Raw genomic sequence first — 21,288 nt, 5'->3', positions numbered from 1 at the left:
AGTAAGAGAGACAGAAGAAGTTCATTTCACTTGTGCCACTGCGTGGCCAAAAATAAAATCGAAGCTTTATGTGACACGCGATAACGATTATATGGAGTCGCGGGCCACCGAGAGCAAAGGCGACGATTATAATACGCCGAAAAACCTAGGCCGTGATTTTTGATAAACGATTATTTTTAGACTATTTTTATGCACCAGACGAATCTTGAACTCCAACGCTCGTATATTAAGTACTTATATACAGCGAGAGATATATTATCTAATGTCTTTTTTCGTCTTGAATTCGATAAAGTTCAGATTTTTGAGACGCAAATTTTTCCTTAAGTAATCTAAGAAATAATTGACGAAAATAAAATTTAGTCTCATAAATTTAGGATTGAATTCGCGTAATTTTAATAAAACGAATTCTTCGATGCTTCGATCAAACTATTTGCCAATTCAAATTAACTCGAATAAAACAAACTATCGATATAAGAAAATTGAATAAGCGAGAGAGACAGAGATACGAAGTGCAAATCCGTATGCACCGCTAGATGCCGCCGCCCGTATAAGCCTATGGGTACAGTCGCGCGCGCGTGAAAATGTGTATATAATACACGGACACACACAGACACCTATTTATGTACGTGTATACACTGCGAACAAGGGTCGGTGCATATATATACATATAGCTATAGTCATACACTTGTATAGTAGTAGGTAATGGTATATGTATAGGGAAGGAGAGTTCGGAGTCGAGCGGAGCGCGCGAGGAGTAGGGATGGAGTCGCCGAGCGCGGAGAAAAAGGACGGAGCGATTCTCGCTGCTGCTGCTGCTGCTGCTGCGCTGCGCCTCGCCGCCGGCAATCTGCGACACGGGAGTCAGTTTGTGCTACGGCGCCGCACGCGGAGCATCGTACCCCGTGTGTATGTGTGTGTTTCTCTCTGTCAGTCTCTGATCTCTGCGCTGCTGCTGCGACTCCGCGCGCGCCAATCTTTAGTCTCTCTTGTCTAATCTACCGCCTATACTGCCTCTCTGTTTTCGTTTTATGCCCATTGTACACGATTCGCGTCGTTGTCGCTGCAGTGCATCGTATTGTTATGAAGAAATAATAATAATAATCAATACACGATCGCGACGATCGAACGTTACATGGAGAAAATTTGAATGAAAAAGGTTCGTTAGCTGCAGCGACCAAAAATAAAAGAGAATCGCATCGAACGCATATCGTCCCTGCATTAGTTTTTTTACAGCTGATGTACGTTACAAAATAGTGCGTCGAATTTCTCCGCTATTTCGATCATTAAATACGAAATAAGGAGTCGAAGGAGAGAAATCAGTGTTTTTGTTTTTGTTCTCGTTCGGAGTAAAAAAGATGTTCTGTATATGAAGTGCGCGAGTGTTGCATGACACAGAGAGGAAGAAGCGCTTGCAATCAGTGCGTGTGATACACGAAATATTTTTGTCGAATCTGTATAATAATAATAATAAAGAAAAAAATCAACAGTGCTCTGTTCCTTTTTTGTTGTTCGTTGTATTGTTCGTGTTCGTGTATCTCGGTCCTAGACGACTACTACTGCTGCTGCTGCATCCAACAGTGCAGGAAAAGCCGTAAATCGGAACGTGCAAAGTGTGTTGTTATCTTTTCTCTGCTGCTGTTGCGGTGAATTGATGCACGCGAGCTGCTCGTAACCGCCGCCGCCGCCGCCGCTGCACACAACGCATTCGACGTTATAACTCATCGTCGTTTTTCATCGCTGAACTGCACTGATCTATCTTCTATCTCTCTCTTCAAACGGCGCATCGCATCGCTAAACGCATCGACGAGCTTCCATCAAAAGGTGAGCACGTTCGAAAATTCGCTCTACGCCGCTTTACCTCGTACAGTATTCGAATTTCGCGAGGAGTTTCGAATTCGGCCGTTGACGCTGCATTCCCCGAAGGAACAAGGCGCGCGACGATCACGAGCGTCTCTGGCTCGAGTAATTATATCGTCGCCGTTGTACGTGACCGAAAGAGTTGGGAGCTATTTTTCCTTCCTCGCTGTGTTTTTTCGCTTCATTCTAATTCGCCTCGTTCGGTAGTCGTGGTGCTCATGCTGCTGCACATTATATACCTCGGCTCGAAGTCGCGCAGAGACGCACACGTATTTATACACGAAAAAAAAAAAACGTGGGATTGTTATCGTTATAGTCGAGGTTTGTTTGTGTACGTGTGTATAATGCGACGAGCGGGTGTATAGCTGTCTACTTTTTTTTTGTCGAACGACGACGATTCGCAGACGACTCGAGTCTGTTACTATACTACTGCTGCCGTGCCCCGTTCCATATCCATCGCGCGGATCGTATTTTTTTATTATGACACGCGTGTCAGCGAGTCGGGTAAAGGCTTGAGAAACTCGCGCAGACGTTCGCACGGCTCTTGACGCTCTTTCTCTGTATGTCTCGAAATGATGAATCAATTCGATCGATTATCTTCTCGCGATGGCGCACTCACGCTTATCGTCCATTGTCTTTATTAACAAAAAAAAGTTATAATCAGTGTAGCATCTTCGCGACGGAACAAACACACGAGCCGCGATAACAAGCGCCGGCTCTATAGTGTATTTCAGTGTAGAGACGGCCATTGCCTCTTTGACATCCGATGAAAACGAACTGCAATATATAGCCGACTCGAAGCTCGGTAATATCTTCTTCATAATGTATATGGTGTCTTAGCCGATCGAATCTCGACGTGTGCACTTGCAGCCTTAGTGAGAGTGCGAACTTCGGAGCTAGCCAAAGTGTCGTCGTTGTCGGTGTCTCTCGTATAGATACGTGTACTCGATCGCGCGGATCGTGTGTCCGACCGATACTTATAGGCGTCGTGCTGCAACATTCGCGCTTCTCTCGATGTGTGTGTATGATATAATGTGTGCGAGTGTCACATCGCGCCTCCTTCGAGCTAAGTATCGTTTACGTTTTAATGAGTTGCGCAAAACTGTTACACATTATACGCGCCGCGAAGAGCACGTATTCGGAAGCCCTCCTTCCAACAAAAAAGAAAGGAAGAAGCTAAGAGTCGAAATTATATCCAATTCGACTTCTCACACCTCTTTGAATCTCAAATTACCCGTGTAAAAAGCAGTAGCAAAAGTCGTGTCGCACCTTCTTATAAGCTCTCTCTCTCGCACTCAATGACGACGATCGCGATGATGGTTCAGTGAGTGCATCAACGCGATAAATCTACGCAGACAGCATCGTCGTGTTTAGTACAGAAGGCTCGAGGCTCTAAGTACTGTATAGAAAGAAGAAAAATCCATATCCTCTCTGGAGAATATTATGTATATAGTCCAGCCTACGGTGTACGCGGCCTTTCGCTCGAATTCACCCTTGAACGCGTTCACAATATATACGCAGGTATATATACATAGCACTGTACGAGCCTTTTCTTCCCGATCGATCCGTGCGCGAGGCTTGGAATCAGTGTTGGAGTCCGTACGCGTAGTACAGAGGGTACACACGCACACGCACGTACGTATTTCTAAGGTGTACGCGGCAAACACGCGCCGGAATAATATACGAAACTATATATACACGCGGAGAAGGGTGCTACAATACGTACGTAACCCAGGTGAAAATGCAACCGTTTCGATTTTTTCTCTCTTCTGCTTTCGTACATTTCGTACAACGCCGAGAAGAAAACAGGTCGCGAGCGAAGAGGGGAGAGAGAGAAAAGATGACGATTAATCCAGCGAGCACGGGGTTAGATCACGTACCTCTAGGTGTTTTCTGCCCCGGCGAGAGAAATATGCTTCTTCTTTTTCTTTTTTTTTTTACGTACACCGGCGTGTATTGTGTACGTGATACAATGTTCGCCGTCCTGGTGGTGGATGGCCGTCATTTTTTTGTATTCTCGCGCGCGAGGTGATTTTTCATCTCTGCTCTCTTGGCGTTGATACGCGACCGAGAGCGACCCACGTATACATACGTATGTCTGCCTGTCTGACTGTCTGTGTTTTGTAGCAGTCGTGGCTGCTGCGCCTTTTCATTTCTTATGTAAGGTCGGAGACAAGGCGACGAGCTTTTCGGCTGATTAATCATCGATTTTTCGCCCACCGCAACAAAATGAATTATTGAAACGAGCTTGCGAATTGTAAAAGTCGTCAATGACGCGCGGGGCACCTTAATATAGATACAAACGCGTAAATGGAAAAAACGTAATGACACTCTAATCCATTCTAAACTCCTTTAGACTTTCTGGCCGATTAACTCTAAAAGCTTAAAGTGCACACACAAGCCGACGCTGCTGGCGGCGGCGGCACGAAGGGAGGGGAGCGATGCGTTGAATTTTCTAATACGTGCTTCTGCTAATCTCGTGCTGCTGCTAGATAGTCTACGGCGCGCGGCTCGAAACGTTGTGTATACAGCACACACACACACACACACGTACGAGAGAAAAGTTGCCCGAGAGAAAAAGTACATAAGCGTGCACAGAAGCGGTATATTTCAGTTTTCATATTACAGGTACATACACATACACATAGTTGGTGCAGTATAGGACGAGCCATCGTCGTCGCAGCAGGTTTAGAGTCGCTATATATAGGTCGGTGCTATATGTACGTATATATGTATGTATCTACGTACGTGCAAGTACGATATAACGTTGACACGGGCTTCGCCTGGCGGCGGATCAGCCGAGAAAACGAGGAAAACCCGCCAAGCCGTAGGGGATTAGCAGCAGCAGCAACGAAAGATTCCCGTCGTGTGCCCCGCGCGCGCGCGCTCACGTCGTCCTATATCTACGTGTTTCTGACTTTTAAAGAATCTTACGCGACGAGCTGGCCGTGTTGCTGCTGCAAGCCGAGCGAGCGCGGAAGAAAATTCGAAAGAAGAAGAAAGAGGCAAACAAAAAAATAAGGTTCCAACTATAGTTGCAACAGTTTCGCCTCGCAAGAAACAAGTTAAATCTAAATGATTACCCCCATACAGGGTATATAATATAGATGGATATTTACGCTCTCGCTATGTACCAGTGTACACGGTATGTATAGAGAAGAGCTTCGGGGCGCGATGCACATTTTAATCCTCGCGGATCCGAGAGAAGGGTAGTTGCGTGCAGGAGCTGAGAGAGAGAGAGAGAGAGAGAGAGAGAGAAACTCTTCAGACATTCCAGCGGGTATAATACACAAGAGCGAACGTGAGGATGAGCGGGGGAGGGAGGGAGGTTACATTCTAAGGAAACCCGCCAGCAGCAACATCGAAACTAGAAGTCTCGAAGCGAAGGGAATTACAGAGAGAGAGAGCGGAGCAGAGCATAGCGTGTGTATAGATATAACGCGCGTTATGGAGTCGGAATTTTGCGCGGCTCAAGGAAATCATCCTACCTCGTGCTGGCGCGCGAGTATTGCTCGATTAAACGAGCTGCCGAGCTACTGTATGTGTGTGTGTGTGTGCCTCTACGCCGACTGACTTATAAGTTCCATCTCGAAAGACACTCGCTAATTTCGACCTGCACGCGTATACATACCTGTATGTATAGGAGCCTCGACTGTATGTCTGAAGCTCGTGCCGCGCGGGACCGAGTCTCGATTTCCATGTATTGCGAGATTGTAACGAGCTGCACGTGTTGCGGTTGCTCGAGCCGCGGACTCCGGGGCTCGTGACTTTAACACCTCGGCCGGGCGGTGGCATCTGCAGCTGGCCTTCATTTATCTCTCTACAACGACAAAAAAAATTCAATCTAGACCGAAGAAAAATTCATCATCGAGCCCCCTCCCTCGACCAGTCGCGATTTGATCCATTATAAAGTGGGTGCGTGGGATCGAACGTGTGCATATTTTGGCGGATCTGTCCCCGCGCGCGCGCAGTCAAATTACCGCCTCCTGTGCGCATGCTGTATAGTAAAAATATCAATTAGACCCCAAATGTTACACGCATAGGCTCATCCCCCGGCGCTGCTGCTGCTGCAGCGGAAACTGATTTTTTGTCCAGCCAATATATATAAAACGCATACACACTCATACTACTGAGCGAGATGCGATGATTGATGAGAATTGAGCGTGGGCAGCAGCAGCAGCTAACTGACACGGCACTGCTCTCCTCTGGCAATTTGTCATTTTCATACATACATCCATACATAGGCCCCCGAAGAGGCAGCGCAGCAGTTGATACGTTTGCGCAAAGCGACAGCAGCAGCAGCCGCACGGCGACGTCGGTGGCAGTTCATGCAAAAAAAAATGAACGTACACTGCGTAAAAGTTTGCCTCTCGTCATTATCGTCGATACACTTAAATATATATTTATATGCGCCGAGGGCACGCACAAAGAAATCATGAGCTTTCAGAATTTCCGTAATAAATGAATTTGATAAGTGTACATTACAGCCGCCGTGTTGTTATACGATGAGACGCACTGTATACAGAGAAGCCGCGACGACGACGAGAGAGAGACTGATGATACCCGATCGATCTCATCATCATCAAGAACCGCATGTATGCGAGTACCCGCGCATTATGTGCTTGCACAATACACAACCGCACGCGGCTCGCGATCTTGTCTTTCTCTTTTTCGCCGATATGCGAGCGTGTGTGTGTGTACGTGAGATGGTAGATGTTTCTCTATCGGCACTGTATACATGCTCGACTCTCGCCGTCTTGGCGTTTTACTTTCACGCGATACGATTGTTGGATCGCTATGTTTTTGCGCATCGATAGAGACGTCGCATAGTGCGATCGTCGACGTTTCTCTTTTGCACAATGACACCACACGAGATCATCGATTATTACATTTATATATATATCATACGAACGTACCCATGCGCTCCAGTGATCGATCGACGAGATGGCGATGAACAATCGCTACATGTGTGTGTGAGCGAAACTCGAGGTGATTTATTTATCGCTGAAACGCCAGCGACGGGATACGCGTGTATAATATAATCTACATCCAACTGCGCTCGCGCGACTATCTCTTAATTTTCGATGCTGCCAGAAGAACGAAACGATCGTCACCCCATGTGAATTTTTTGCGCGACGTCTATGCGACCCGGACAACGATGCGACGACACACGTATTATAATATGTTTAATATATCTACGCGCTGATGAGACCACCTGTGAATCACTCGGCGACGACGTTTTATACAATTTCATACATTTACATAATTATCCGGATTTTTAGTGCCCACATTATCAGTCTGGACGAACGACTTAATTACCACGGCGATGCGATTTTCAACCTGCTGCGGCGAATTTCGCGATAAAGCCGTATGCATCGCAACACACTCGGTTCGTTATATTTCGTAAATAAGTCGCTCTCTCATTCGACGTTGATTTTTTGTTTCTTACATTTTCGCCTCTCGTAGTGAATGCACCTTACCGCGATGCGAGATTCGAGCTTGTTGATTATTTATCTACTCGTCTATAATTAAATTGCGAGCCGTAATCCTGCTGATTTTATATCATTTTAATGCACGCGCTTGTGGGCATTCCACCGCGAGTTTACACGCGTGTAAAACTTATATTATTTATATATTCGCGTTTACGCATACAAGCGATGCATATACATAAAAGAGCCAGGATATTATTATCGCCGAAAAAAATAAATACCAAATAAGCTACGGCATGAATTTTCAACCTATATATAGAGAGGAGTAGCTCGCGAAACGTGCAATAAATAACAAGTACCTCGGCAGAGCTTCAACCATCCGCAGCTAGCCTCGCGCAGTACAGCGGCAAGAAAGTAGTATTTAATTAACTCTCAAACGCTGCGCGCAGTACACTTTTCTCCTTTTACTCAATTTTTTGAGGCTCGAGCGAGTGCGCAGTCTGTATTATCGCAAAAAGCTAATCTCGCGCGGAGCGTTTCCCATATAAGTGTTAAGTACTTCTTGAATGCGCCTTTTTGCACTTTGTCCATCCGGTAAAAAAGGCCTGCCAGAACAAATATGGATCGTTATTATATTATGTTCTCTCTGGGCTTGCGGGAGCTCGAAATATTATTATGTGTGTGTGTATATAAGCGACGTTGACGAGAGCAAAAAAAAAGGACACCAAGTAAACAGCAAATAGGAAATTGTAGGACGATGAATTTATTATAACGTCTCTCGGTAGCTGCTGCTGCTGCTGCTGCTGCTACCGCTGCCTCTGCTGCGAGTCTCCAGTGCATAGTTAAATTAATCGAAATGCTAATTATTCATTTGCATAATCAAGTGGTTGCCCATGGCGCAGCAGCAGCACATGACTGCGAGAAAAGTCGCGAATACATAAGCGGCGGACAATTAAGCTCGAGAGCGATCCGCGGGTAAATTGAGCGCGCATAATGCACATTTATGCATGGAGCGCAAGTGCCGCATTCGGAATAAATTATTTTCTAGAATTATATCGAAATCTTATCGTTTCCTGACATCTTTTTTTTATCGCGCGCGCGCTCGCCCCGCGTCGCGTTTGGCTTACTCATCTCGAGCTTTTATACTCGCGCGGAGCTCCTCGGCGCAACACAACACCGATTAATAATGAGCGATAAGAATGTACAAGCGAGAGTGAGACGGACTATATATAGGCAGTCCCGAGTTGGACAGGAAAGAGCGCGAGGAAGGGAGGGAGAGCGAGAGAAAAAAAGTGCATATAACGCAAGAAACATGTATAAAAGGTGGGCGGCAGCGACGATGATATTTCATATTCCTCGGTGCTGCGGCTCTGGGGCAATGTATAATATTTGAAGAATAAATTGAGCGTGCCGCATAACAACGCGAGCGACAACAAAAACAACGATAATAATAACAAAAACAACAACAAGAGCAGCGCGCGGCCGACGCAACAACTGTGCAGTTTGTAATTGTAAGAGTGGCTTCGATTAACAATATGGTCGCGAGCGAGAGGCGTCCAGACGGATAATTAAATTCATCGCGCGCGCGCCCTGCTCGACAGTCAATTACCGCGGGTTTGTGTGTATTTTTGCTCTCCAGTCCAGCGGAATATAATGAATTTTTGCATAATAAATTGCCATTCTCTCTCTCTCTCTCTCGCTCTTGCATCCCGGCTCGCGCGTGTGTTTTCGCAGGCGCGCGCACCGTTGCTTGTTTACCGATGTTTGTTATTTTTTATTTTATTTCATGATTTTACGAAAATATGATTTTTCCCGCGCGTTGTACGCGCGCGTCGATGATGAAGCAACGCCCTGCGAGAATAATTTCCGATTGAAAAGTCGTGATTTCAGGCCTCCATTTATATTGTACATTATAGAAAAGCCCGCAGCGCGTAAAAAATTAACAGGACAGCAAAAAAAAAGAATGTCTGTGTTTGCCTGGTACGCTCGCTGCTGTATGTACTATAAGTAAGCAGTTTATGTTCTGCGTAAAAATAAGAGAATTATGACGGATTTAATCACATTAAAGTGCTGACACAAATATTATATTGAAGAAAATATGCGAATACACGAGCGCTGCGTATTTAATCGTGATCTTCTCCCCGAGTATATGAACGTCTTGTATGCTTAATTGACGAAATAACGACTGAAAATCAATTCAAGCGATGATTATCTCCCTCTCATAAGTTAACATAGAAGTCCACATAATACCCGCAGACTCGTCGCTACGTGTGTATAGGTATATGTTTTACCGTGTTTGCTCTTCTTCGTTTTTCTCAGCTTATCCGCACAGTTTTGCTCCTTTCCTTTCGCTTACCATCCTCTCTTTCTTTCTCTTTCTTTCTCGGTGGCTTGGAGCTAGAGTCGGGCACTTGCTGTAATACGCCAAACTTTCTTTCAGATTTCCGATGATGTTAGTCATGATGTGTTAGTCTTCGTACATATATTAATCAACAATGTTTTTATCACTTGCGGGTTTACAATACTCCATCTATCGACGGAATCTATCGCTGGAAAAATCGCATTATCATAAATAACACCTCAGATTATAAAATTAAAAATTTTTAAACATTAAGGTAAAAATGTTAAAACTTCAATATCTCCTTATCCGTTCAGCATCCTACATCCCAGGGATCGCCACTAGTATAAGCGCACTTGAGCTTACAAACAATACACGCTCGCTACATACGTATACACAGCTCTTGGCAGTACGCTCTTGTGCACCTGCGCGATTATGAAAATACTGGCCTCGCTCTTTATTTCCGCGAAACTCCTCGCGGCGTGAGTTGAACTTTCTTCGCCGGAACAAAAAAAAAGAAAAGAAGAGGAAGAAAAAAACGAAGGCGCCGCGAACGAGCTCGAACGAGCGAAAGGAAAAAAACAAAAAGGAGGCAAAAAATTTATCGAGATTAAAAAGGTCGAGCGGAGCACGCGCGCGTTTACATACGCTGCACTGCGCTTACGTACGTTGCGCTTACACACATACACATGCACACGAGCTAGCATGCATAGATATTCGCGAAAAGTTTCGCAGCGATGCACGTCGTGTGGGGCTGCGCTGTTGTGTATAGTAGTTGCCTACTACTACTACTACTACTACTACCACTACTGCTGCTTACACTTGGTATCTGTAATTCTTGCGCGCAAGTTCGAGTTCGTTCCAGGCCGATGCTGTAGTTGTAGTAGTTGTATAATATAAAGAGCCAAATGCGTGCGTGCGCGTACAAGCACACACACAGACACACACACTCATACAGTACGCCGCTGCTGCAGAGCTGGCTCTTCTAATTTCGAGGCTAGCGTGCGCGGCGATTTATGCGAAAACTTTGAGATTTATTTTTAATAATGCACACGCGCACTCCCCGTACGTGCATGTTTATATATTACAACGCGAAACAACAGCAGCGAGAACTACTGCGGATAACAGTTTACGAAAGAGAGAGAGAGAGACTATCAAACTCTAGTTTTAAACGCGAAGAACAATACAACGCGCATTACATACACACAGACACAATTGAAAGTTAAGGAATTGCGCGACTATTTACACACACAAATACCGAGATGGTTTTTAAAGAAGAGAGAAAAAAAATGAGCGCGTCACAATTTGGAGAACGGAAATACCGATTTGTAAAAACTCTCTGTGGAGTCATCCACGAGTCTCGTCGAGCTCCACTGCGGCGCGCGGCATCTTTAATCTTTGCGCGCGCGCGCCTCGTCCGTGTCAGACGCGAGAGAAAATCAACTCAGCACCTTTTGAAATATTCTCTGCAATTCCGAAATTCTCTCTCGCTGCTGCGGCTGCTCTCCTCCGGTCTTCCACAATGTAAAACTTCCATTTCGAGCGAAATATACAAAGAGGAAAAAAGGAATGAAAAATAAAATAAATAATAAAAAAAATACAAGCAAGCCCTCTTGTAAGGCAAACTGGTTTGACTTGCCAAAAGAACATTAGCATAATGTACGCTGCACACATATACTTTTCCACGGAAGCAAAACGCGTCGAAAAGATATATGTATAATACATACGCACGTGTACTCGAGCAGTGTGTGTGTGTGTTTGTGTATGCAGTCGATTTGTCGATACACGACGTAGAGCACTATAAGTTGGAATTAAAAAGCCGGTTAGATCCGTTGCTTTTCTCGCGCGAGTTTTCCTCTATTGTTCCTGTGGCGCTGTTGCGACGCGGATATTTCAATGAACTGTGCATATACAGCAGGATCGCGCTCGTTAATTGCCCGTTACATACATCTTTCTCGCTGCCGACGACGACGACGGGAAGTATAGTGACGCGCGTAGTGATTTACGAAGTCGATTTCGTGAGGTCTTCGCCAGTAGTATTATGGCTTTGGCTACAATGAGGATGAGGGTGTACACACACACACACACACACACACACACACAGAATGAAATACGTATATTTATACCGTATACAGCACACATAAACACAGCATAGCAGCGAGTCGGAGAGGCGAACCGGACTCGGGGCCAGGCTCTCTAGCCAGGCTAGCTTTTATTTAACGCTCCGGTCTAGCGTTAATGGTCGTAACACGCCTCAAAGGAGAGTCAATGCCGCACTTATACACGTTGTTGCGGTACTGTTTTCCGCGAGCGCGCGCTACAACGGCCCCGCCACCGCGTGCTCTATTGCTCGAGCCTTTTAAAAAGCTACTCCGCGCCCACAACGATTCGTCCTATAACTAAGCGCAAGACCAAAATTATTTATATCGATATACGTACATTTTTTTCCTCGTAGTGTACGCACGTGAAGCTGTTTTATCGACTATTTTTATATCGACACGAAAGAAGCAAAAAAAAAGGAAAAAAATGAATGGAAACATTGTGCAAATAATACGAGGCGTTTCATTGTTTCGGCTCGCACGCGCGCGCACGAAATATCTAATACGTATGTAACGAAATGTCGCGTGTTCCGACTCTGACCGAATACACGCGACACACTCGCCTATAAGGGCAGGACTGCTTATCATCTTTTTGGAGCTCTCTCTCTTTGTACATACAGACAGCAAAAAAGTGTGTCGCTTCTAATATTGACGATTAGGCGCCACATAACGCCGGCTGCGTAGTGGGTACGCGTTTTCGCAGATAAGCGCATATTTTCGCGAGCAAATAATTCTCTCATAAGTATATACGTACATGCACATGGATATGCGCGGCTCAAGGCCCGAGCTATATAATCCAATATATACTAGCCCTGTCGACGTCGCCCGCGCTTATCTTTCGGTGAGGACTACTACTATATGTGTATATTATTGCGTCCAGCTCGTACGAAAGAAATAACAATGCAAGACGTACAGGACTGAGTACATACACACATTTATGCACATAGGGCATAAAGCGGTCTCTATTTTGTGCTGCAGCAGTCGCGAGCTCGAGGTACATATTATACGACGATGCACGGAGGCCCGCAGGCGGCGACGAGCTAGCACAGCTTGGCTTTGTACGCGAGTATAAGAGTAAGAGAGAGCGTTGACTCGAGAAGATGCACCGACTCGGCTGACGTTATTATTATACGCCGGTATATACGCGAGCCGAGCTTTTTCACACTAGATCTGCGCCCTTTTGCCGCGTTGAAAATTCGCTAAATCATCTCGGCAAACATTTGCGAGCGTACGTTCATATAGAGCTATGCGCGCGATAGAGCAGCAGTTTGCACACACACACACACACACACACATTGGCAGCTTTTTTATCCTCGCTCTGGTGCTCTCTCGTCAGTTTTACTCGAATCTCGAGCTCTATATATATACGCCTCGAGCTCGGTGCATTATACGCAGAAACACTTAAGGAAACAAACTCTATGATTTATGTGGGCAATGCTTGATAGTTTCAAGACTATTACGTTCTCGGAATGGAGACGCACACTGGCGCTCGCTCGCTGCTCTCCGCCACTTATCTGACAATTTTCAGCATTTGATATTGTCTCCATTTCTCTCTCTATCTGCAGCGCTATGAATAATAAATTTAATTCAATTACAGCAGTACGTAGTAGCCCCGCGGCATTATATATTTTTTCGCGCATCGCTATACAATACAAACAATTCGCAATTCGATGCGGAGGATCGTCTCTCTAATAGATACAGATAAGCGCGAGATATCCGGACGAGCTCGAATTCCGCGTACATTATCTCGGAGAAAGAGCATTTATTTTTCTATCAAACGCCGCTGTGCTGCGAGAGCTGCTACCGAGACGTCCGCGCGCACGAAAATTCATTTAAGCTCGAGCTAGCGAGCGTCGCAGGGCGCGACGTACGGTAGATTGAATCTCGCGACGACACGTTCGTATATATACACACGAATGCAAAAGGCCTTTAAGCGAGTCACATTCTCATATACGGCGCGCATACACGTATACAATGTACATTTCTATTTATACGCGAGCGAAAAGTGGAAGAGAGAGACGAGGTCGCCGCGCGTCACGAAAAGCGTGTGGCGGGCTACTGATTGCAGGACATCCATCTACGTCTCTGGTGTGTGACTTCTCTTATATATATACACACGCCAGTATGCGCGCATATAAACCTGCTATATATAAACCCCTCGCGAGCGCAAGCACGCAAATATAAGTATGTGTGTGTGCGCACGAGTGCCTACAAGCTCGACTTGCCCTCGACTAAGATAATGACTTTCTAATTGCTTTGGGTTTTTCGGTAACTATATGCTGCCGTTGCTGCACGACCGACCCCATCACACACAGCAGCCGCTGGCCGTACAAGTCGCTTTTTACTCGTATTTTGATTGAAAACTTGAACTGCTGCTCCGCGCGAGGAAAAGCTCGGCGCAGAGCGACTTTTTATTTTTCTTTCTGCTGCTGCTACTCGACGCAGCTTTTAATCGTTTCTTATCGTCAAGACGGACGGCTTTTGACTTTCATTACGCTGCGCGCCAGTATAGAGCTAGACTCACAAGCTGGCCCCCATTTTTATCTTACTTTATTGCCGACGAGATAATTTGTACGAAAAGGAAAGGAAGAAAAAAGACGTAGTTGGAGTACGTACATAGCAAAGAGAGCTGTCCTGTACGCGCTTACACACGCACGTATATATGTAGGCACGGCTGCTGCACTGCTCCGGTATAAAAGTGATTTTCAACAGTCGTTTATTACCGCGGCGACCAACCGGGGCATTAAAGGCTCGTTTTAATGACGAAATCACGAAGGAAAGAGAAAAAAAATGAGAGGAAGAAAAAAAAACATTCCGTGCACGCCGCTGTTTTACACATATATGGGGTATCTGTATTCGCTTTTTTATACAGGAAGCACAAATAAAAAAACAAGGAGACTCCGATGTGCATCGATCGATTTCCCCGAGCTTTACACTTCATTTTTCCGACCCAATAATGCCAGGAGCCGGGGCTTACGTTGCGCTACTGCTGCTGCTGCTGCCCGAGGGAACGGAACACACTGCTGCTGGTGCTGCAAACTAGTTCCTGACCTCTCTCGCGGTTAACGTCGTCCTATATACATGTATATAGCTAGGGCGTACGTACGTGCAGTCTCCTCTCTCTCTCTCTGTACCATGCCAGTCCCTTGTGGTGATCCGAAGATCGTTCCCTCCTCCCTCCTCCGACGACGACTCATCCTGCACCTCCCTGCGGGGGGTGGAGTATAGAGAGGATCGAGGCTAGCTCGAAAACCACAGGACTCCTCGGACCAAATACGTCCATGCGAGCTGCTGCTGCTGCTGCTGCTTCTGTGGCTATATACGCATACTACAACCAACTGTATATACGTATCTGTGCCTGTGTGCCAGTGTCCGCTCCAGGAGTACAGCATAAATATACTATTATGCAAATGTACGGTTGCGTATACGCGAGCGCCGTCTCTCGTCTCCCCTCTCTCTCTCTCTATCTATCCTCGGCAGCCTAGCATGGCTTTATTCATCAGCTGCGATGACGAGAGGGTAGTAATTACTTCGGACGGTAGGTTATTAATGATCTAACTTGGCTGCCTGGCGCGCGCCACCGTCGGCAGCAGCAGCAGCAGCCAACGATCGCACGACAAAACCCGAGCAGGAGAAAAGCACGACGTCAGAAGTAGGAGATGATGAAAGTCTCTCACTCTTGAGGAAGAAGAAGAAGAGGCAGGAGATGCCTTTAATCGATCTACTCTCCGTTCGCGGTTCAATTAATCGGAAAATGTTTATTTCGCGTCCACCCCGAGAGCTCGCAGACGGAATGCTCGGAAGACTTTTCAGACGACTGCGGGAATACATATATATAAAGCTCGAAGCTCCAAGATTTTCAATATTTGCCGCGCAGCGAACTCTCGAGTTCGCTTCGAGAATATATCCAACACCTGCATCCGACCCTCTACGCACAACTGCTATATAAGATATGCACGTAGTGCACGAGAGGACACGAGCTCGCTCGCATACATTTTGAGTAGAATCCCTAAAAGCTAATAGGACTGAGGGACACGTTTGGGGAATAGCAAATTTCCCAACGGTCAGAAGCAGCACCGAGAGAGGAGCAAGAGAGAGAGAAGGAAATGCGGTCAGGTTCTTCCTCCTCCTCCAGCAAACTCAGCGTCGTCGGCGTCGGCTATACGTGTGTACGAGAGAATTTCCTTCGTGATAGGAGCTGCACCCCCCAAAAAAAAGAGCGAGAGAAATGTTACTGTCTGCATATTCGTGCGTGCGCGATCGGTGAGAACAGCTCGGCTCGACGATCGCCGCGCGGCGATAGAGGAGTCATTTATTTCTCTCTCTCTCTCCCGAACAATGTATATATAGCGCGGGTACAATAATTACTTTTACGCGTGTCTATAGCCGTGTGTCTGCAGTCAGCGCGAGCGACGCTATTATTAATTCAACACGATGAGGGGAGAGAGAAAGAGAGATGCGAAATGCAGTTTGTGCAAAAAAAAGAAGGGAATAAATAGGTTTTCAGCTCGCCGTGTCTCTCTCTCTCTCTCTCCCACTTTGGCAATTATATTAAAACATCCAAAGTACTATTTTCCTAGCGGACTGACATTCAATCGCGCCACTGGGACTCATATATTCCACGTCCCTACGACCCCATTCTTTTGCTGCCTCGCTGCCAGCGCTCGACTACATATAAATGTGCCTGCGTGCATACACACACGTACTTATACGCGTGTGTTGGTAATGCTTCGCACCGCTGCAGCAGCAGTGCGTATACCCAGACGCGGCGGAGAGCCCAATCGATATGGTATATATTTTATGCTCGCTCCACTCTGCACCAAGGGTTGTGGCCTCTGCTGTAACAGAAAGAAAAAAAAAGAAGAGTAGAAAAAAAAGGAACGAAACTTTTTCCATCGATAAATATTTCATAATGGGAAAGCGATGTAGATTAACGCTTAATGAGAAGTTTATCTCGGAGCAGAGCGCGAGGCGGTCATTCGATACGACCTTTTACGCTTGAACTCGATACTTGGTTGGCTTCTTCTTTTTCTTGCGTCTTTTTTTTTTCTACGAAGAAGCGAGCGCAGAAAATAGACCGAAGATTCGACGTTCTCCCGTCCGTATCATCGATTAATTTGCTCTTTGTCGACTACGTGACAACGACGTCGATGATAATATTATACATAAATACGCGTCGCGCGAGAGTGCGGACGATGATCATCGATTCATCGACGGCGAATTTCTGCTGTTGCCTGCTGAGCACGAGCATATAAGAGAACTCGGCCGTTTTATATCGCTACTGAGCTGCCTTTCTCTCTCTCTTTTGATAGCTCAATAGATCCGGATTGTATGAAACACGCAGATGCCCCCGCGGCTACGTACCTACATATATATAAAGGAGCGCCCAGCAGAGAATAGCTCGAGTGAGCCGCGCGTATACCCATATTATGTACGTATAGGACACACCAACGATGCACACCTACGTCATACCCATGTATTTGTGTGCTATAGCTGCTGCGTCGCTTTCAGGGCATGAAAAGGATCTTTTATACGCGAGAGCTCGATCGAGAGGAATTATTGTTATTATAAGCGTAAAATTATTACGACTTCTCGCTGACGACGACGCGCGAGTTCGATATTAGGAAATCGCAAGCGGAAAATAATCATGGCGCGCGTTAGTGTTATTTTTTTTCTGCGGATTTTTATCCTCTTTTAAGCCGGTAAATTTCTCTCTCGAAATAATTTCCACGTATGAATCGCGTATACATAATGGCTATAACATTTTATTTGCACCTATATTCACGGCCTCGGCGAAAAGTCCAGGCTGCGTATACGTACGTACACATAGCCGGGGTTATCGTATGAAAGCAAAATCGATCGGCGCGCGAGCAAAAGCAAGGAAGGGAGTTGGCTCACGCGGCGAGTACTAAACCGATCGTAAATCCGTACGCCGTATATATAGCTAGCAGAGGGTATGTACGCCGCGTTATAGTCGCGCCGCATATGTGTAAAAGAGAGAGAGAGCTGCATAAACGGCGCAGGCAACCGGTGGCTTGTCCCTCTTTATTTACCTTTTCTCGCGCGCAAACGCACGCACACATATATATATGTACGCATATATGCAAAGTACAATGATATAGAAAGGAGTAGAGAGTCTCGAGGGACGAAGGAGAATCGCGAGTGCGTGGCATGTATAAGTTAAAGAAGATTACGCGTCGTACCATACACATGTGTGTGCGGCAACAAGAGACATTTTTCATCGCTTTGGATGTAACAATAAAGAGCCCGTAGGATTTAACAAAACGACCTTAAAGCTGCTATCCCTCGTGCGCGATTGTTTATAATAATTCCGTAGTGGTGGATTTGGACTGTGTTCTCGGCGTTGTGGCAATTAAAATTAATTCCCAGCGACTCGTGCAACACTGTACGCGCGCACCTTCTTCTTCCGTCTTTGAAAATTCCATCGAGAATGGAATGTAAATTGCCCTTGACGCTTTTACCTCTCTCTCTCTCACTCGGTACTGTTCGAAAAGGGATTTCGGAGAGGGCCGCCGGCGTAGTTGCCTGTGTACGTGCAGCAGCAGAACTGTGAGCAGTTGAGCCAAGAGGGGCAAGAGAGCTGAGCAGCAGTAGCTCGTACACCTGAAATTTCTTCGACTTTACTTCAGGGGCGCTATATAGCTCTTAGCTATAGACGCTCTTCTATAAGTACATTTATACAAAGTTCGGGCTTCTTATTCAGCAAGTATGTAAGCTCCTATTCGTTTGTGTAAGGAACGAGGGATATCGGAAGGATTTGGACGCAGAGAGAGAGCCGAACTCTTTCTCGATGCTGCACGACGATTCTCGCAGCCAATGACGACGTGGCAGCTTGTTTGGCTCCGCACCGACGGACTGCACGTATAACCGCATAAGCTTCGAATGCGTCAATCTTTTCTTTGATAAATGCCGTGTTTGTGCGTTTTCGCGAATGAATACACCATGCGGCCACTACTAGACGCGACTGACTCGCAACAAGATATTCTTTTGTCGCGTGAGCTAGCTATACCGTCAGCCTAAAGCCGCGGGCATCGGTCATTTCTCATATAAAAAAAAGCTCGAGGGAATATATACAGCTCCCGCAGACGGGTGCGCGTCTTTTATGCATCGTACTTGCTACTACGGAGCATTACGATCATCATTATCGATTCAGCAGGCTTATCGCGATGGCCGCGCGACACAATAGCCGGTATATATACTGCAGTTGCTGTATACGCGGCGGTGGCTCAGCGGAAGTGTCCAGCGCCACTGCATATATAAACGTGGCGGCGGCAGCAGCAGTTGCCGTGACGTCAGTCGATTTTGTATACGAAAAAGTCAAAGTCCTCCTTCTCGCGATAAAGCCTAGGCAGCACCTTGCGCGGCATAAGCTATACTCGTGCATTATTCATCGATCTGCCTGCATACGCTATATAATGCTAGATATATACAAGAGAATATAAGCGGACGTTCAACCGAAGACGCCGTCAAAAGCCGCTGGATTTCGTGTGCAACTCGAATGTATTATTAAATCCGAATCAGAGCGTGAAATTTTTACGTCAATTAGCTTATCTCGTCCTTTTTACCTCGCTCGCTCGCGAAAATGAAACTCATTTTCCAGACGGCGAATTTTAGGCGGAGGGAGCAACAGAGAGGGATGGAATTGCGATGTACAGAGTAGCAGCAGGACAATTCAATTCTTCCCTATCATGCTGTGGTGACAATTGTACCCTTTCTGCCTACGTCTCCCTCTACCTTTCTCTTCTTTCTCTGCATACCATAAATATTACGCACACACACACACACACACACTCGCCCCTCGTTTTCAATTAGAATCCTTAAAATTACGAAATTTAGTTATGCAGCACCGGGCCCGTTGAGTAACATAAACGTTACTTTGACTTCCAAATTATCCGCTACTGCTAGCTTGTGTCTATATTAACGATATATATTCGAGCGCGAGCTGAAAAAGACAAAGTATTAGTGGAGAGAGAGAGAGAGAAAAAAAGAAGAACGAGCCGTCATTGTCTAACGATTCGGTGTTATAATTCCAGCCAGACGCGGCTAATTATGATCCGATTAATTCATACGATATCCGCAAAGTCGCGCGTTAAACCCCGCAGCTGGCGTAGCACGACGTCAAAAATTAAGAGGAGGAAAGCTCGGGCCCCGACTCGAGAGCGAAAGCTGTCCCTCTGCGTGATACGCGCGAGAATAAGAACCAACGTATCGTAATAAGCAGAGTAGTAGCTCTATACGCGCCACGGTCATCGCGCGGCAAAAAGAGAGAAAAGAAAAGAAAGGAGAAAAAAGGCGAAACCGAAGGCGGGCACGAGCTCGTCAATTAGCGCTTGCAAGCTCCGCGAAAAGTACAGAAAACGAGCTCGTACATATACTGTGTGTGCAAGGATGAAAGTATTATAACGTATATGTATAACGTGCAGCCCGCGCGTTCGTTGGCAATGGTGGCGGATAATTAGGCTGCGCCGCAGAGAGAGAGAGAGAGAGAGAGAGAGAGCTGACGTCGTCGTGCAACACTCGGCTAAAGACACAGACAATAGCCAGATGAAGAGTGTATGCGGCGAAGAGAATAGCCTGTGTGTGTGTGTGTGTCTGTGTGTATGTGTGCGCGCGAAATGGAATACGGAATGAGACTGCTGATGCACACGCGACTCCGACGACGACTACCACCACTACCATTATACGCGTCCATTGGGATATATAGAGGGAGGGATTCGGCGTATATGTGCTTGTCTGGCGCTTTTTCTCCGGGTGCACGAGGGTCGTTCTTTCTCTCTTTGCGCTACTACTGCGCTCTTGTGTGTCCGTGTGTGCGTAGATCGCCAGCGATGCGCGTCCGACTCGACGTTGTATAGTAGTTGCGTTATTGATGGCTCGCGTCTATCCCGCGGTATTATTATAACACGTTCTCCGATCTGCTATGCGTGGATGCGGTATTTTTTTGGGGGGAGTCCGGTATATATGGAGTGCGCCGTCATGCGCGTAGACTGCTTAGACGAGCAGATTATTTTCCGTCTATATACTCTCGGTCGCTTGCTATAAACATCAATTATTCTCCGTGTACACGGACGAAACAAGAAAGAAAAAAGTCAACTTCGCGCGCGAGGCACGTAGTATACAAGCACGAGTAATAGCGCACGGAGTTGCGAAAAATTCTCGTGGCATATGCTAAAAGTCGTACGTGTTGTACACGTACACGTAATGCAGGAAAGCATTGCACACGCTAGATTCGTTTCTTTATATTGGCGGAACTTTCGACCCATCATCATCGCTGCTATACTATCGACCGGCTCGCGTGTGTACAGTATACACACAGACAGAAAACCACCAGTAGCGCAAAACTTTTCTACCGCACAAGTCGGTGCCTTGGTACTACGGTGCGTCGCGACTCCCCTTTAGCTTCATTTCCCTTATGTCGCCGCGCGCGCGCATCCCTCTCTTATCTTCTCCGGCGCATCTTTCTCTCTTTCGCTCGCTCGTCCCGCTTCTCTATACATGTATACGTATAGACGTGTACGTGCTCAGTCGTGATGTGTGGGTGTGT

The 21,288-nt window shown here is 46.3% G+C and overlaps 1 protein-coding gene across 1 annotated transcript in view; it reads left to right on the top strand.

Moving 5' to 3' along the window:
* The first annotated feature begins 886 nt into the window (after positions 1-886).
* Positions 887-21,288, top strand: part of LOC106651277 (discoidin domain-containing receptor 2-like) — a 184,430-nt gene continuing 164,028 nt past the window's right edge. The window contains exon 1 of the mRNA XM_023459043.1: positions 887-1,821. The gene's annotated coding sequence lies outside the window, so the exon portion shown is untranslated. The remainder of the gene's footprint in view (positions 1,822-21,288) is intronic.

The sequence above is a fragment of the Trichogramma pretiosum genome, unplaced genomic scaffold (assembly GCF_000599845.2).
Source record: "Trichogramma pretiosum strain Unisexual culture from Peru unplaced genomic scaffold, Tpre_2.0 scaffold53, whole genome shotgun sequence".
NCBI classification, from domain to species: Eukaryota; Metazoa; Arthropoda; class Insecta; order Hymenoptera; family Trichogrammatidae; genus Trichogramma; species Trichogramma pretiosum.
The sequence above is the reverse complement of the archived record's forward strand: the minus strand, read 5'-3'. Positions and strand labels throughout refer to the sequence as shown.